Here is an 18,502-nt window from a genome sequence, read left to right on the forward strand (position 1 = left end):
GTGAAAGCAACTGGTACAGAAATCTCAATATCTATAGCTTCATAGTTAGTAAAGTATGAACACTTTTTGGCAGGGCACAGGTTACTTGCAGTGTCTATATCCAGATAATCATCTGGTGAGCCTTTGACTTCTCTATTAGGAAAGTTCAGGTCTCAAATTATTGGGCAATAATCATGAATAGTTTGATAGAAGCTGGAGAAATATCAGGATTAATCAAATCTAGTCAGAGAATCCTAGTTTTTTTTAAAAGTCCACTTGCAGTGTCTTGTAATCAAAGTATATAAAAGGATAAAAAGCTATTCCTAAAAAAAATTAAAAACCACACCAGACAAATTAGGAAGATAAATGTCCTTCAGGTACACAGCACTCAACAAGGTGAGACCAAAAGTCTTTTGGTGGTGGTCGACATGAAAAGATCATTTACTGTTAAAAAGCATAGACCCACATGACTTCATATGACCCTCATCTGATGCTTCCTGAGCAAAGGGAGTAGAGATATCATTAGCCTCACCTTACAACGAGGAAACAGGTAGATGTTTCAACAGACAGTTGTGCTTTCTCACGCAAGTTTACAGGGGATTTTAAAAATCAAGAGTGACCAAGGACTATTCCCTTTAATTTAGAAAAAAACTGATATCTTATTGTCTGATCTTGCTATCTCTTATACTTTCTTCCTTGAGGATTTGATTTCTCTCTCATCACATTCTATTTGGATCAATGTATACCATGGAAACAATGTAAAGACTGGCAAATTGCCTTCTATGGGGGTGGGGGGAGGGAAGCAAGATTAGGGGAAAAATTGTAAAACTCAAAATAAATAAATAAAATCTTTATAATTCAAAAAAAATCAAAGGTCACAATTTATGCCAATTCTTCTTTGCAAAGCCAATGAGGACTCTGACTTCTGACTGCTTGTTTCACACACCATGATTAAAAATAATGTGAATGAAAACCGAAAAAGACAGGGGCATGCCAGTCAAGGACATCAGATACACTCTGATCATGGATTGCTATGCTCCATAAGCTTAGCAACAACTAGAAATGGTCAAGGGGCAATGAAACCTAGTCATGTGTTACCCTTTCAGAACCACTGAGTTCAATTCATAAGGCTTTTCCCATAAATGTAAGGCAGATGAGAGCTATCCATGAGCTTTCATTTGAGGTATCCTTCAGTCCAAGAGCACATATATGATGACCATTCATCAATTCAGGGGACCCCAATTAGTAACAACATGAAGGGCTCTTGCTATATGGTGACAGTATTAGGCTCTGGCCATCTTGACTGTCCACGGTGGTACCAGTACTTCGAAGATCCTCCCTCGTCCTGAGTACTGGTGACTTACATGTCATCCTAACATTGGCAAGATGCACTGCCAATTTGCAAATCTTTCACATACACTGGTTTTCAGGAAGACATCTACCCAAATCAGGAGGAGGACCAAGGATGTCTGAGGTATTTAGGGAATAGTCAGGAAAGAGCAGAAATGCATCTATTATGGAGATCTACTCACTCCCAAGCTGACAGCCAGGACACCAATGTCTAAAAAAATGCCTCCATGGTGTAAACCTTCGGGTGATTCTTCACATTCAAATTCACACTCAGATTCTTCACATTCAAATTCACACTGAGATTGTTCACATTCAGATTCTCTCTTCGACCTTTTTGCAATCTGGTTTTCTACCTTTGTTGCACATGTCTGAAAAACAACCCTCAATGATCTCTCAATCAGACCCAGTGAGCTCTCTTTCCTTCCATATTCTCTTTAGTCTTTGAGAGAGAAACACAGGCAGGACTTAGGTTCATTCAGGAAAAGAAAGAGCCTCTTAGCCAGATCCTCAAGACTTCTCCTAATCTAGTTACCTTCTATCTTAGAGCATCACTGATCCTTTGTCTGTGGGGAAATGCATCTTGGAAAGCATGTTCCAAGCCTCATTTTCCTCCTTAACTAATCTTCCTATCTGGATTTGCTCTAAGTGGCAGCACAGCATCAATAAACCACATTTCTGTTCTTACCTGCATCCCTCTCATTTTCTGAAATCTTGCCATGACATCGCTGATTGTGTAGACACGAACGTGGCCCATATGAAGCTTTCCTGAAGGATAAGGGAACATGGAGAGCACATAAAACTTGGGCTTCGATTTCTAGGAGAGAAGAAGTCAACAAGTTACCAAGTCATTAGAGAGAACATCTGTGATATGACCCAGAAATAGTCACAGCATCTGTTTTCTTTGTCGCAAAGAACTGGAAACAAACAGCGTGCCTGTCACTTGGAGAATGGCTGAACAAATAATAGTATATCAAATGTGTTAGGATATATTACACCATGAACTTGACAAAAGGGATGGCTTCTGAAAAACTGAAAGGGACAATTATGAACTGGTGCAGAGTAGAGAGAGAATGGGAATAATCTGTCTGGCAATAATGACATTGTAAGAAAACTGACTGAGAAAGTCTTTGTTTAAATTCCACAGATCTTTCTCTGGATACAGATGGTATTCTCCATCACAGATAGCCCAAAATTGTCCCTGATTATTGCACTGATGGAATGAGTAAGTCCATTATGGTTGATCATCACTTTCATGTTGCTGTTAGGGTGTACAATGTTCTTGCTGTGTGGTGACAGTATTAGGTTTATCTTGCTCAGCATCAGTTCATGCAAGTCTTTCCAAGCTTCTCTGAATTCTCATCCTTCCTGCTTTCTAACAGAACAATAGTGTTCCATAATGTAAATATACCACAGCTGGTTAAGCCATTCTCCAACTGATGGACATTCACTCAATTTCCAATTCTTTGCCACCACAAACTGCTATGAATATTTTTGTACATGTGATGTTTGTACCCTTTTGCATAGTCTCTCCAGGCTATAGACCCAGTGGTGGTATTGCTGGATCAAAGGGTATGCACATTCTTCTTAATCTTTGGGTGTAATTCCAAATTGCTCTCCAGAAAGGCTGGATGAGTTCACAGCTCCACCAACAATGTATGAGTGTCCCAGATTTCCCACATCCCTTCCCACATTGAACACTGTCCTTTTTGATCATATTGGCCTATCTGGGAGGTATGAGAAAGTCTAATCAAAACAATGACCAAGTAGGATTCCACAGGACCAACGACGAAGCATTTTGTTACTTCCTGACAGAGTGGAGATGGACTAAAGGTGTGGAATTTGGCCTATGTTTGGAATATGGAAATAGATAGATTGGGTTTTTTCAGTCATGCTTATTTGCTATGTAGCAAATAAAACCAATGACAACAAATGCTGTCCACTCAAGGAAAGTACAGGGGAAAAAAAGAAAAATTAAAATAATAAATAATTTTCAAATTTTGCTTTGACCATTCGTTTGAACCATTACATCTGCCCAGCCTTTTCTTACGCCAGAGCTCCTAACAAGTAACACAATAAATTACTGCCTGGAGGGTTCTTCTCTTTTCTCTACCACTGTCTATGCTATGGGAAAGTTGCTAAGACAAACTGAAATGGTCTAAATGAATAGAAGCAAAATAAAAAAAGAAATAAAAGGACTGAATGATCCACAAATTATTATAATCATTCCTTAAATATATGACTAATACTTGAGATTTAATTATGTACGTGAGATCAATAAAGATACGGAATAGAAGGGGAAAGGGGGAAATGATTACACTTTTTAACTGAAAATAACAAATCTGAAAACCTTGCCAAAACTTCTGGAATACAAACTATAGGATTTTGTGTTATAACTGAGTAGAGAGAAATACGACTAAAAGCAAAATGTCCATAGTTATATAAAAGACAAAAGATTTAAGCGTTTACAAAAATAAACAGAAAAGTCTTTCCACAGTACATAAGGGATTGATTCTAAATATTCTTGGGCAGGTTTTAAGGAGAAACCCCCAAATTCCTCCTTTTCTCTGAGCATCATGGATGTATAATAAAGCTTATTCAGCTTCCTAAGAGGTCACTTGAGTGGCCTTAGAATCAGTTTGTCTGACCAAATATTACAAAGTTCTTTGTTCTTTTTATTTATTATTTATCATTTGATTATAATTTTTTCCAATTCTGTCAAAATAGTTTTCAACATTGATTTTTTGGTAAGTTTTTGAGCTATATGTTTTTCTGCTTCCCACCCTTCCCTTTCCCTCCCTCTCCCCAAAGTGGCTTGGAATCTGAAATAGGTTCTACATGTACAATCATGTTTAACACATTTCCATATTAGTCATGTTTTGAAAGAGTTCTTCATTCTCACAGAGGAAAAGGGAAGCCACCAATATGACCTCAGACATCCTTGGTCCTCCTCCTGATTTCTAATACAGATATGCTAGTCCTTAGACCCTTGCCGGCTCTTGTCAGAGATAAAGAAGCTAGTAGCTAGCCTCTGCTTTGACTCCATCTGAACCCTTGTGGAATTTCAGGACTTTGGGAAGTCTAACTTCATGGGCCTGGAAGCAGAACCCTCTTTACTTCTTCATATACTACTCTCTGCTTGATTTAATTGACTTTGGGGAGTCAGTCAGTCAGTTAATAAGCCCTGATTAAGCACTTACTGTGGGCTAAGTGCTGGAACTGATAATACAAGTCAAATGAAAGATAGCTGCTACCCTCAAGGAGCCTATATTCTTTTTTTTTTTTTTGGTTTTTGCAAGGCAATGGGGTTAAGTGACTTGCCCAAGGCCACACAGCTAGGTAATTATTAAGTGTCTGAGGCCGGATTTGAACTCAGGTACTCCTGACTATCCATTTCATCAACTAGCCACTCCAAAGAGCCTATATTCTAATGGGGGTAAAGGCCCCCAAAAGCTGCTCGACTCTGGGGACACCTCGTCACAGCAGTGCTGTCCAAGTGCAGCAAGGTCCCAGTAGGTCCTAGGCAAGCAGGTAAGCCCTCTAAGAGCCCCAGAAGCAGCTTCTCTTTAAGGAGCAGATGAGTTCAGTGTAGGCAGGATCATTCTGGTACTGATGTATTTAACCGGTCTTAGCATGCAGAGTGTCCAGCACACTTAATAAATCCAACTTAATAAATCCCTGTTGACTTGACAAGCCTCAATCCTTTAAGATAATTCCTCATATTCCTTAAACACAACTAATTTTAATGCATTTTAAGTTTAAAAATAAACATGTTTAGAAGCCACTCCTAAAAAAATCAATGATGGATATTTCATCTCTAAAAAGAATGTGGTTTATTAAATTTCTTCAACCAACAAGCAAAAAAAATGTAGCAAATGGCAGCAAATATGTACAAGGCAAGAGAGAGCACACTGTAGTAGAGAGAAGGCCAGTCTTCTCAGAAAAAGCTCTGCAACTTCTAAGTCTGAATGAATGAATAAATGAAGAATGAATGAAGACACAACTGGAAAAGAACATTCAAATGATCATTTATTATATGCTAATAACACTATAAATCACTAGTAATGAGTAAATATTGATTAGTGCGTACAATATTTCAGACACTGTGCTAAATGCTCTGAGACACAGAATGGGTCCATGTGGCTTAAGCAATGCTCTAGGATTGTAGTCAGGGACCACAAAAAGCTGACCAAGATCAACCAACTGTAGAGGTTCCCTCCAAGCTCAAAGATGAACCAGGAACTCTTGCTCTTTCACCCATGGCTCTGACCCACTTTCCAGCATCCCACTGGCTACTTCCCTGCTGGGGCAAATTAATTATAACATGGATTGATCTTCCCTCCCGGTCCCCAAGGACTGGAGACCTAGAAGGGGCTTCAGATGCTCTAGTCAAAGTTCTCTGGGCAGAAGAGAGAAAGCTGAAGCCTTGAAAAGTAACACTGACAATATTCATATAAGGTAAATATAGAGCAGAGCCTGATAAGAGACTTGAGATAATAGCTATAAAGCATTTTGTAAGCCTTAAGGCACTATATAAATGGTAGCTATTTATTATTATAATATACATTATTGTGTGATATAATATTATATTATGTCTTGCATAAGCACTAAAACAGTGGCACTATTGAAGCATATTGATTGTACATGTACAAATTTTCAAACTTCTTATAACACTCACATCCACTTCTGACACTTTGAAGAACTCTTCCTTGAGTCGTTGATGCCACCATCTTTCAACTTCCTTTCTGGTCTGCAAAGTATAATCTCTTGTCCACTTCCCTGTTGCACTGTAAATGCATCGGATATATCCTGGAATCAATTTCCCTTCCCAATTAACTGCATGTGCCCGGACATTGAGCAGATGTTTCAAAACTGAGGAATAAATTCCAAATCTCTGCCGAGCGGAAGTCATTCTTCAGACTGCAATACAATAATGGTTCTGAAAGAGAGAACGGCAGCATCCTTACAATCATATGCTATTAGCATGGCTCATTAGCTAATCTTTCTCCTTCACTTCAGCCCCCTTATTCCTTCTCCATTAAAATGTTTCCTTGTTTCACACTATTAATGGTTTTTAATCACCCTCAAAGGAATAGTGTGGAAATTCTACTGAATTCAATACAAGCTCTATATTTATTAGACTTTACAGATTGTTAGTGATGCTTCAGTGCTTAGACGAGGTAAAGATGCACACACAGGAATGGTTTCTGCCTCCTCTGTCACCTTTAGCCATCACTGCCCTTCCACCAGTCACTCACTACTAATGGTTTCTCCCATTCCTGTTTGAGTTACCTCTTGATATCAATGCACTCTCCAGGCTTCCTGGGGCTTTTAGCATCCACTCTTACTTGGAAAAATACCAAGGATATTGCCTTACCTCCTTCCTCTCCTCTTAGTAATATAGAGGTGATTCCTTCCCCCTAAAGTGCTCTGGGACTGACAGATTGCTTTCTGGGGGGGGGGGGGGAGTAAGATTGGAGGGGAAATTGTAAAACTCAAATAATATCTTTAATAAAAATAAATTTAAAAAATAATTGATAATGAATTGCCTTTGATGGATGTGATTCAAAACATATCAGGGAATTTCTTTGCTGGACAAGTACCAAAAATCCCACCTACTGAAGACCCCACCTTTTGATTCTGCCAGTGTATTACTTTGCTTCTTCCAAAAACCTTTTTCAGTTCAGTTTTCACAAACTCCCTTTCATATATGATTGTGGACCTAGTGCACTAATAAATACTTGCTGTTATCCTTAAAAAAAAAAAGTGCTTTAGGAATAATCGCAGTGATGGAGGCTCCACCCAGCTCTTCCTCCCTCACTCAGCTTCTTCAGCTCTTCCTCCCTCACTCAGCTTCTTCAGCTCTCAGGAAGGCTCAAAGCTCAAAGATCTTCAGAGTCAAAAGGACTGGGAAGCCCAAGCAGATATGAGACACTGCTTATACTATCTTACCTTTTGAGTATCTTAATAGAAGGGACATCTAGGAAGCTTCCTCAGTTGTAAATTATATGTGCTAAGAGTTTAAGGTAATTGCTTCTGGTCACAGATCTAGGTTGTGTCAGAAGAACTGAAATCTTAATATTCATTTATATTATATTAAATAGGTTTTTAAAGCTAATTTGTTTTAAAAATATGTTTTTGTGAGCTGACATGGAAACCAAAACACCATTTCTACAGGAAAACACATTTTAAGTTCCAAATAGTCAACTTACGAAGTCAAAAAACATAAACCATTTGTAATTAAGGGCCTGGTTGTATTTTCAATTCATTTTAAATATTCTTTTGGCCTGATGAATCCTTGCCTTCAACAGGGATGGATTTGGAAGTGTCTCAAGTTAAGAGCTTCTTGTTCCATCACTAGCAAAAGGGAGGCATGTCCAGTACTCCAGACATGATGGGTTTCTGATAGTCAGAACCCAAAGAGGAATCAAGGTCAATCAAAGTCTAATGTTTAAGTACAAAAATGGCAACTTTTACAAGAATAGGAGAGGGAAAAGCTTGGGCAGATGGCAGTCTGTCTGAAAAGGATCTGAGGGTTTTGGTGAAAGGCAAACTCCCTGAGTCCACAGTGATGTGAAGGAGAGCCTGTATTAAGAGGGAGGTGATGGGGGTCAGCTAGGTGGTACAGTGGATAGAGCACCAGCCCTGGAGTCAGGAGTACCTGAGTTCAAACCAACAGTTAATAATTACCTAGCTGTGTGGCCTTGGGCAAGTCACTTAACCCCATTGTCTTGCAAAAAAAAAAATCTAAAAAAAAAAGAGGGAGGTGATGGTGCCTCTTCACTCTGCCCTCATCAACCTGTATTTCAAGATCTGGGCCTGGGCACAGGCAGCACAGACACTGATAAGCTGGATATTGTCCACAACAATCAAAGGCCTTGAGTCCTTGCTTTGTGAGCACCAGTAGAAGGAACATGAGATATTTAATCTGTAGAAGAGACAACTCTAGGAGGATATAACCGCTATCTTCAAATATTTAAGGCTGTCATGAGGAAGAGGATAAAATATGGTGGAATAGTCAGGTAAGTGGCAAAGAGGCAAACTTACATTTGAAGTCTGAAAAACTTCCCAGTACTTAGAGTTGACTCAGATTGAACAAGTCCACTTCTGGAAATGGTGAGCTTCCATCTGGGGATATCTTCAAACGAAGCTGTCTGACTACTTTTCAAGTCCGTTATAGGAGAAATTCCTTTTGGGTCTGGGTTGGTCTAGATGGCTGCCGAGGTCAGTTCCGAATCAAACATTCTGTGACTGTGAAAATAAAATCAGACTTTAATTTAAGCAATCAGAAAAACCTTCAACTTTCAGCTTATCCAATTACCCCCTTCTCTCTCTATTTTTTTAGGGTTGTTTTTTTTTTGGTAAGGCAAACAGGGTTAAGTGGCTTGCCCAAGGCCACACAGCTAGCTAATTACTATGTGTCTGAGACCAAATTTGAACCCACGTACTCCTGACTCCAGGGCTGGTGCTTTATCCACTATGCCACCTAGCTGCCCCAAGTTCTTTTTTTCCAGTTACATGCAAAGGTAGTTTTAAATATTCATTCATTTGCAAGTTTATGAGATCCACATTTTTTTACCACCCGCCCCATGGCAGTGAACAATCTGGGAAAAGCTGTATTATGTAAAATTGTGTTTAACATATTTCCATATTAGTCATGTTGCAAATACCCCTTTCTTAAAAAACAACATTCTCAATGTTTATACAACAAAGAGGACAATAAAAATGGCATTTTAAAAGCCAATTTAGGAAAAAGGAAGGTATGTGTACATGGTGTAGTGAACAGAAACTCTAGCTTGGAATCAGGAAGACTCATTTTCATGAGTTCAAACCCAGCCTCGGACACTTTCTGGTTGTGTAACCCTAGGCAAATCACTTTACCCAATTTGCCTCAGTTTCCTCATCTGCAAAATGAACTGGAAAAGGAAATGATAAACCACTCCAGTATCTTTGCCAAGAAAACCCCAAAAGGGATTATGAAGAGTCAAACATGACTGAAATGAAGAACAACAACAAGGTATGCCAATCTAGTTTGTTTATTCACTGATTTTGTGAATAGTCATTTCAATATCAAGGATTTATTTCAGAGAATTAGGACAGGAATATTATCAGGATGATTCATTATGGGCTTATATACGTGCATTCCATACCCATAAAAAAGGCATCAAAATATCTAGATTTTCCAGGCTAGTCTATCAAAGTTTTCAATGCAAAATGGGTTCATTAGGGAGGATTTTCAGTACTAGAATTCCTTAGGTTCTTCATAAAGCCTAGGGATAACCTAGGGAAAAAGTCTGAGTGGGCATACTAATCACCAGTTAGACTCGGATAATTTTTAAAATAGGAATTGTAATTGAGTCACAAATCCTATCCAATTCAAGGTTTCCCCTGGATGTACTGTTTTGATGGTCTTCCTGCTAAGCCAAAATGTTCATATTTTATGAAAAGCAGAATACAAGATTTCTAGGGAGCAAGGAATTACTGCTTATATAAAAACCCCTTATTTCCCTTTTAGGCAGCTTTCACTAAGACTACTTAAGAATTTTAGAGTTGTGCCCTCAAGTAAAAACAAATGACAAACAATACTTTAAAAACGCAAATTTATTTGAATGGTAGTTATTTTAATTTTCCATGGAGCCTCACTAGTTTTTAGATCATATGGCTAGTAATTATGAATTAGGATCCCCTAAAATGGAAATTGTTGACATGGTGGTTGCATTTGCTAGATTTTATTTTTTAAACAAACTACAAGCATTAAAAGTTAAAAGCAATCTGCTTTCTATCCCTGAAAATCCTCCCTTGAACACTGGACATTTTGACAAAGAATTGCTCTTCTCACTGGTGAAGGCTTTGGATGCACACTCTCAATCCCTGACTCCAGATTTACTATTAGAGAGAAAATCTTTTGCGGCATCAAGTTGTTTTTATTTTGGGGGGGGGGGGGTGCAAGGCAATGAGGTTAAATGACTTGCCCAAGGTCACACAGCCAAGTAAATATTAAGTGTTTGAGGCCAAATTTGAACTCAGGTACTCCTGACTCCAGAGCAGCACCCCAGTGCAGGCCCTCATCAGACCTTACCTAGACCATTACAATAGCTTCCTAATTAGATTCCTACCCTCCAGTTCCCTCCTCTCCAATTCACCCTCCATACAGATGCCCAAACAATCTTCCTATATCTAACCACAGAAACTACATGGTCTGACATTTAAAGTCCATCTGGAGACAGATCTGGGATTCAAACCCTGTGTCATCTAGTAGCCTCAGTGTCAGTATTAACTTACACAGCAGTGGGGAAAGCCATCTGCAAGCTATGAAATGTAAGCTAGCAGCAGCTTCTTTGTCTATATAACAAGAAAGATTCTTCTGCAGGTACCCATGCACTCTCTATGTGATTTGAATAACCTCTTCTCTACTAATCTTTAAATCCTTCAAAATTAGTAACACCTGCCTAGACTAAGCAGAAATCACGTGTCACATTTAAGTGAGTCTTTAGGTGCCAAAGTTCAGCTGGTGAGGTTGAGAACCTAAGCTACAGTGGAAAGAAGACACAAATCAGGTAAAAATTCTGAAGGTCAAGTGATAGAAGAGAGGAATGGCCCAGAATGAAGGAAAGGTAAGAGATAGGAGGTGGAAGAATGCTGGGAAGACAAAGGGCTATAAAACTGTACATACCTTTAACACAGCAACATCATGATTGGGTCTTTATCCCAAAGAGATCACAAAAGAGGGAAGAGGACCCACATGTACAAAAATACATGGGGTGGCAAAGAATTGGAAATTAAAGGGATATCCATCAAGATGGCTGAACAAGTTGTAGTAAATGAATGTGATGGGGTACTACTGCTCTGTAATAAATCATGAGTGGATGCATTTCAGAAAAACCTGGAAAGACTTATATGAACTGATGCTAACTGAAGTCAGCAGAACCAAGAGATCACTGTACACAGTAAAAGCAATATCGTGTGATGATCAACAATTACAGAAAATAGCTCTTCTCTACAATACAGTGATTCAAGACAATTCTAAAAGACTTGTGATAGAAAATTCATCCACATCCAGAGAAAGAACTATGAAGTCTGATTGCAAATCAAAGTATATTATATTCACTTTTTAAAATTTGTTTTTTTTGTTTTCTTTCTTCTTTCACAGCATAACTAATATGAAAATATGTATAAAATGATTGTGGATGTATATAACATATTAGATTACTTGCTATCTTAGGGAGAGGGAAGGATGGCTGTAAGAAAAATTTACAAATATGAGTGTTGAAAACTATCTTTTAATATAATTGGAAAAATAATTTAATAATTAAAAAAAAGAATGCTGGGAAGAAAAGACTATAATTGGAAAAATAATTTAATAATTAAAAAAAAAGAATGCTGGGAAGAAAAGAAGTAACCACTCTGATCTGTTTTACCCCAGCACAGAGCAAGGGCCAGGAAAGTTTTCTGAAAATTTTTTCAAGGAAGAAAGGTAACAACTGCCCAAGTTAGCTTTAATAACATAGCATTTATCAGAACTAAACCTATCATCAAAGGAGCAATGATGCTTCAGAGTAGGATTATGGCAAGGAGCATCATGAGCTTGAAAAGAACATGCAATTCTGTTTCTGAACAGAGCTCCTCTGATACCCAACCTTGTCACATAGGCGTGATTTTAATGAGGACTTGACCAAAGCACTTTTTTTCTCAGAACTTTTAAGCAATATAGAGAACATAGCAACTCCCAAGCTGAGAAAGTTTTCAAAGGCTCTGGAAGATGTGTTCAAACAGAATTCATCATTGTTCCCCTGCTCTGCCTCTCTTCCCAGATTTCCCATTTCTTTGGATGGCATCATTCTCCTAGCCAGCAAGATTCAATCTCAGCATCCACTTTGACTCTTCCTCTGTCTTGTCTGCCCATAAACCATATGGTATCAAGTCTTATTGACCCTATTTCTACTATCATCTACCATCAACCTCTCCCATCCCTGGACTCCTCTCCACTCACATTGCCACAATCTTAATCCTAATCATCTCTCTCAGACAATTTGAAGTTTCTTACTAATCTCCCTGCTTTTGCTCTATTCTCCACATAGCCACCCAAACTAGCTAAGGCACAGTTCTAACCATATCACTCCCTGGCTCAAAACCTTCCTACTGCCTTGAGGATAAAATACAAACTTTTCATCTTGATATTTTAAACTCTCCACAATCTGGCTCAATGTATCTTTCCAGGCTAATTTTGCATGATTCAACTTCATGAATTCTTCATTCCGCCAATGAACGAGCTGTTCCCTGATCATTGCGTTCTATCATCTGTCTTGGGCTGCTGAGCAGGCTGTCCCTCAAGGCTTGGGAATGCATCGTCTTCTCTCCCTCAACTATTCCTGGAGGGTGTTGGTTGGGACTCTCTTCTGTTTAGGTCTGATCCAGGTATAGGGGAGGAGAGCAAGCATTTCTTAAGTGTCTACCATAGGCTAGTCACTGTGCAAAGTACCTTATAAATATTCTCTCATATAGGCACACAGATGAAAGCAGAGCTGAGAGCCTCTCTAACTTTTAAATGTCAATCCTATTAAAAACCAAAGGGCAAGGCAGTTCACATGAAACCATACAAAATGATTTGACTATTGTTTTGTGATGAGACAATTTTGACTAGTTGGTTTCAATGGTAACTGAGCTAGTTCCTATATCAAACATGGGAGTTGTTTTCTGGTGGGTAGGTACAGATTCATTTACCAGAAAAGCCTACCTTTAAATCAGGAAAAATTCTTAAATATCTTAACCAGTGGAAGATGTAGCCAATGGCTTCTCTTCCGTAAATTTCTACATGATGCTTGCTTTGCATGTAAAAGATGTTTTGGATTTGCACATTTTTAAAGGGTTTTAAAAGCAAATGGTTAACATCATACTTTTCCTACTGTTTTTACTTGAACTTTCTGTACTATGTTCAAGATATTATAATAAAGGAACCTTGAAAGTTATTTTGAGGACATTGGATTCCTTTTGCATGGGTTTTATTTCTTCTCCTTCAGGTCTATATTCCAACAAAAGAAATAGGAGGGTTGCTTACCAGAAGGGCTCCCTTATTTAACTAGTCTCTTCTCCAATAAGATGACTTGTAAGGTCCAGTAGCAGCACACCCCACACTTAAGACTGGGCTTTACCATATAATTAGTCAATGCAGTGACTGCCAGGCAGTCCCCTAGTACATGCTTTAAAATGTTTTTATTCAGTTAATTTAATTTGCATTTCTTGCACTATCACAGAATCAAGGTGTAGCAGTCTATAATGACAATGGCTTCTAAAACCTAGGCCCTGGATAAACGATTATTTTATTATTAGACCACAGAAATCTGTTTTCTGATTTTTCAGAAAGAAGAATTTATGTGTATGTTTCTGCAAATCGTCCTTTCACTACATTCACACTTGGTTGTTTCACTGAAATTCTCAGGTGTCAAAGAAAATCTACATCTTTCAGACTATAGATAGAAATAACTGGGGGAGGGGTGATGCAGAAGCCTAGATTGTACTAAACACTGATGTGTTTTTATGATTCATATTTGCTTTCATGAGGAAAAACAAAATGAACAGGCAGTCTTGTTTTGTTTTTCAAAGACATTTTATGGAGATTTTTCAATAATGTGAATCTGATTTTATCAATTCATTTCTGTATAGATTAATATGCATGTTTAATTTAAAAAATATTCCCTCATTTATAACACAGAATATTACCTACATAAATTAAGGAAATTAAGTAAGCAACTCTGACTTCAGTGGTGCCTGATAAATGTTTATTTATGGCATAAGCCAGTGTAAAGAGCATTTGCTATTAAAGTGAGTGAACTAGATTCATGTTCCAACTCGGGCACTTACTAGATGGCTGAGCTGGAGCAATTCCATCCCCCTCTATGAGCTTACCTGTGCTAACTGCCTCATGGGTCTGGTCTAAAGAAAGTATTTTGTCAGCCTCAAAGCTTTTCACAAATAAGTTGCTAATCTTAGCCTGGCATTCAAGGCCCTCCCCAATCTTGGGTCCTCTCTGGCTTTCCTGTCTTATACCATGCTTCTAAATCAAACTGGTCTCGGTCTGCCCCCTCTAGTCTCCACATCTCTGCTCATAACAACTGATTTCCACTTGTTGGAAGTAATGAAGTACAATAGAAAAAGTGCTGGGCTTCAAGCTGGAAGACCTCGGTTCCAATCCTACCATTAACAATTATTGCCTGTGTAATTTCAGGAAAATCCCTTAGCCTTTTGAGCTTCAGTTTCCCCATCTATAAAATGTTTGGAATTAAAATGATATCTGAAGTACCCTTTAGCTCCAGAGCTAGAACCTAGAACCTTCCTTTCTCCAATACCCAATTCAAACCCTTTTCCTCCAGAAAACCATTTTGTTTCCTTAAATGGATCCAAAATATACAAATGAATTTAAGGCAGAGCTATGAAATGATACCAAGCATTGAGTATAAAAAAATGAAACAGCCTCTGCCCTCATCCTAGGGAGAGGAGAGAATAAGATGTACGCAGATAAATAGACATGAAGTATACATTAAAGGAAGACAAAGTGATTTCTGGATTAGAAAAGGGAAAAGATAGAGTCAAGGGGTTGGGGGAGGCATCAGGAGAGGCCCTTGATCTGAGGCTTGAAAGATGCTATAGAATTTTAAGAGGGAGGGAGAACTTGGGGGGGGGGGGATTTGTGCAAAGGTGGTAGATGAAAGGAAGGCTCATTCTTGATCTCATCTAGCTAGAGACTAGGGCCTAGCCAGCACATGCATCTTTTCCATGGTTAGCAGTCATTCAAGCTTTCCCTTTTCACCCCTAGCTCAGGAAACTAAATAATCATAGGGATATTGCCACCTACATGGACAACTCCCTAACCTGAAGCTCCTTTCTCTAGCACTCCCTGTACTGAATCCAACCAGAAGAATGGAAACTCCTTGAAGGCAGGGATATCTTCCTTTGCTATTTCTGCTCAGTGCATCTAGTACAGTGCAGGGATATAACAGATGCATACATAAATGCTTGCTGATTCAATGCTTGGTAGGTCAGTTTGCCTGGAATGTGGATTACATAAAGGAGAATCATGTCACTAAGACTGGAAAGGTGGGCAGAAGCCAGACTCAGAAAAGTTCTAAATGGCAAACAGAACAGTTTGTATTTTACCCTGGAAAAAAAAAATAGGTATCTAGAGGTTCTTAGAGGGGCAGCTAGGTGAGGGGTGGATAAAGGGCTTCCTGAATGCAAATCCAGCTTCTGACACTTCTTATCTGTGTGACCTTGGGCAAAACATTTAACCCTGTTTGCCTCAGTTTCCTCAACTATAAAATGAGCCAGAGAAAGAAATTAGTATCTCTGCCAAGATCAAGAAGGGTCCTTGAAGGGTCAGCTGCAACGGGAAAAACAACTGAACAGCAAAGCTTCTAGAGCAGAGTGCTTTAGGAATATCAATTTGACCATTATGTTAGAGATTAAATTGGAGACAGTAGAGTTGAGCCAGGGAGACCAATAATATTATTCCAATAAAGCAGAGAAGTTCCCAAACATTTTGGTTTCGGGATCCTGTTGATGCCGTGGAAATATTAGGCAGAGAACAAACAGTTAAATTCTGTGCCTTTGTTCAACAAACTGTTAAATGCCTTGTGAAAAGTGGATTATAGAACGAACTATTACATCATTCCTGGAAAATATTATATTATAGGAACATTGTATTATCCTTCACTGCCTCTCTGTTACCAAACTTGAACTGATAAGAGCTATCTGGGGAGAGAGCAGATACAATAGTCACTGAGAAAGTTCCTACCAGGACAGGGAGATAGAGGCTAGAGGCCAACAAAGTGTATCCAGATAACAAACTCTTGCCTCTCTGTACCCAGAAATGAATCTTTGTTACCCCTGAACATTCCAACATAATCCTTTCCTCTACACCTGCAGGCTCCTACCCCTTTCCCAGCATGTAGGCTAGCCTGTAAACCCCTATATAAGCCCTGACTTTTCCCCTGCTAGTTGCTTATCCTCTTAAGGAAAAAACCCGCATTCCATAACCTTGTTCCTAGGAATTAAGATTCATCTGAATTTTATTTATTAAATTCATTAAAATTTGAGTCTGAGTTATGAGTCTTTGTGAATTTTTTTCAAGCTATTTGAACCCTAGCTCATCCACTGAGCACCAAACTGCATCACTGTTACACTCCTGAAACTGTTGAGGAATTCTTAATTTTTTTAAATGTGGGTTATATTTTATCAACATTTACTGTATTATAAATTGGAAACTTTTCCAAATATTTAATTTATTTTAAATGGCAATTATAAGCCCATTCTATAGTAACACAAATAATATTTTATTAAAAATATCTATTTTCCAAAAGAAAAAATATTGAAAAGACTGGCATTATTTTACATATTTTTACATATTTCTTTAATGTCTGGCTGAACAGACAGCTGGATTCTCATGAATACTTCTGCTTCAATCTGTTGTTTTGGGTTGAAGTATATGAAAGAAAATCTGGCCTTACCCAGATTAAGTAGTTGGAAAGGGAAGAAATAGTTTAACAGTCAAATCACCTCTGGGGTGGCTAGATGGTGCAGTGAATAGAGAACCGACCCTGGAGTCAGAGGATCTGGGTTCAAGTCCAGCCTCAGACACTTGATAATGACCTAGCTGTGTGGCCTTGGGCAAGCCACAGGACCCCACTGCCTTGCAAAAAAAATCTGAAAAACAAAAACCAGGCAAATCCCGTCCTCAGGGGGTTGTGAGGGTCACAGACTGCCCTCTGAAGCCCTGACAGATGAGCAGGACGTTGGCGTGGGGCAGGGCGTTTTCCTCTCTGGTGCCCCTTCGTGAGGGGCGCCTCACATGTGAGCTGAACCTATGTTCTCGTGCTCATGCCCTATTGCAGCTGTCTGCCTTGCCCTTCCTGCCTTCACCCCCATCAGGCGGACGCTCACTAAGGGCAGGGGCTGTGGCCCCCGGGCCTGATCCCAGGCCTGGCACCCGAGGGATTAAATAAGTGCAGTGTGCGGGCTGCGTTGCCCCGGGAATGGCACAGGCTTCGGGGGGCTGGCCCGGTTCCACCTGAGCCCTCCCTCCCGCACCTGCCGGGCTCCGAGGCCGGCCCGGGCTCCGGGGCCAGTGGCTCCCCTTCTCGCCCTTCCGCAGCCACTGGACCTTTGCTTACTTATTCTGCGCTTTTTTACCCTTTCTCTACTTATCTCGCGTCAGTGTGGGCTGTTTGTAGGCTTTCGCAGGGCAGTGGGGTTCAGTGGCCTGGCCACGGTCATTATCCAGTGTCTGGGGCCGGATCTGCACTCAGGTCCTCCTGACTCCGGCCGGGGCCCCTCCGTTTGTGTTCGTGACCCCCTCTCCTCCCCCTCCCCATGCTGGGCAGCGGCGGGGAGCCCCGAGTTCAAATCCGGCCTGGGCACTCACTCCGCCCTCGCGGCCTCAGTTTCCCCAGCTGTAAAACGAGCCGGAGTTGCTGACGCCCCCCCCCAGGGTCGACGCCCCGAGGTCTGGGTCCGGCGGTGCCTTCGCGCCCCTCCCCAGAGAGGACCACCCCCCCCCCCGCTGCGGGAGGGGCCGCGCACCCCGGGCCTCTGCCCCGCCCCCTCGCTCCTCCGGCGCCCCTCCCCCTCCCCCGCCCGGAACACGGAGGCGCCCGGGCCCGGGCCCAGGCCCGCCGCGCGCGGAGCCCCGGCAGCCTGGGGGGAGGGGGGGAGGAGGAGGAGGAGGAGGAGGAGGAGGAGGAGGAGGAGGGGGAGAGGCCGGGCCCGCGGGGCGGCGGCAGCGTTACCTGCGCACAAGCTCATCTCTACGCGCACGCGGCGGAGCGGCTCATGGGCGCCGCCATGTTGGGAAAGCAAAAACTTTATGGACAGCGCAGGCCGCGCACACGGACAGAGGAGGCGGGGCCTGGGAGGAGGCGGGGCCGTGGGCGGGGCCGTGGGCGGGGCCGCCTGGGGCCCTGCCCCCAGCTCCAGGGAGAGCAGGGAGGCCGCCGCCCCTTCATCCTGAGGGTCCCCCCGCCCCAGGTGGGCATGGCAGCAGGGGATCAGCGGTAAGACGAGGACACTGAGGCTGGCAGAGGCCCAGCCGGCCTTCCTGGGCAGTCTCAGGCTTGCGGAGCCCAGGGAGGCGGGGGCCGGGATGACCCCCATTTGACAGATGTGGAAACTGAGGCTCAGGAGGCTC

At 41.0% G+C, this 18,502-nt stretch overlaps 1 long non-coding RNA gene across 2 annotated transcripts in view; it reads right to left on the bottom strand.

Moving 5' to 3' along the window:
- The window catches only part of LOC141494547 (uncharacterized), a 43,087-nt gene extending 24,905 nt beyond the window's left edge, over positions 1 to 18,182 (bottom strand). Inside the window, exons 1-4 of one of the 2 annotated variants that reach the window (XR_012470476.1) lie at positions 17,741 to 17,765; positions 8,374 to 8,577; positions 6,005 to 6,265; positions 2,015 to 2,143 (exon numbers count right to left, since the gene is read on the bottom strand). This is a non-coding gene — a long non-coding RNA (uncharacterized LOC141494547). Of the gene's footprint in view, positions 1 to 2,014; positions 2,144 to 6,004; positions 6,266 to 8,373; positions 8,578 to 17,740; positions 17,766 to 18,104 lie in introns of those variants that run through there. The other variant, XR_012470475.1, reaches the window with a different exon arrangement.
- Positions 18,183 to 18,502: the final 320 nt, after the last annotated feature.

This window comes from Macrotis lagotis, chromosome 7 (genome assembly GCF_037893015.1).
Source record: "Macrotis lagotis isolate mMagLag1 chromosome 7, bilby.v1.9.chrom.fasta, whole genome shotgun sequence".
NCBI classification, from domain to species: domain Eukaryota; kingdom Metazoa; phylum Chordata; class Mammalia; order Peramelemorphia; family Peramelidae; genus Macrotis; species Macrotis lagotis.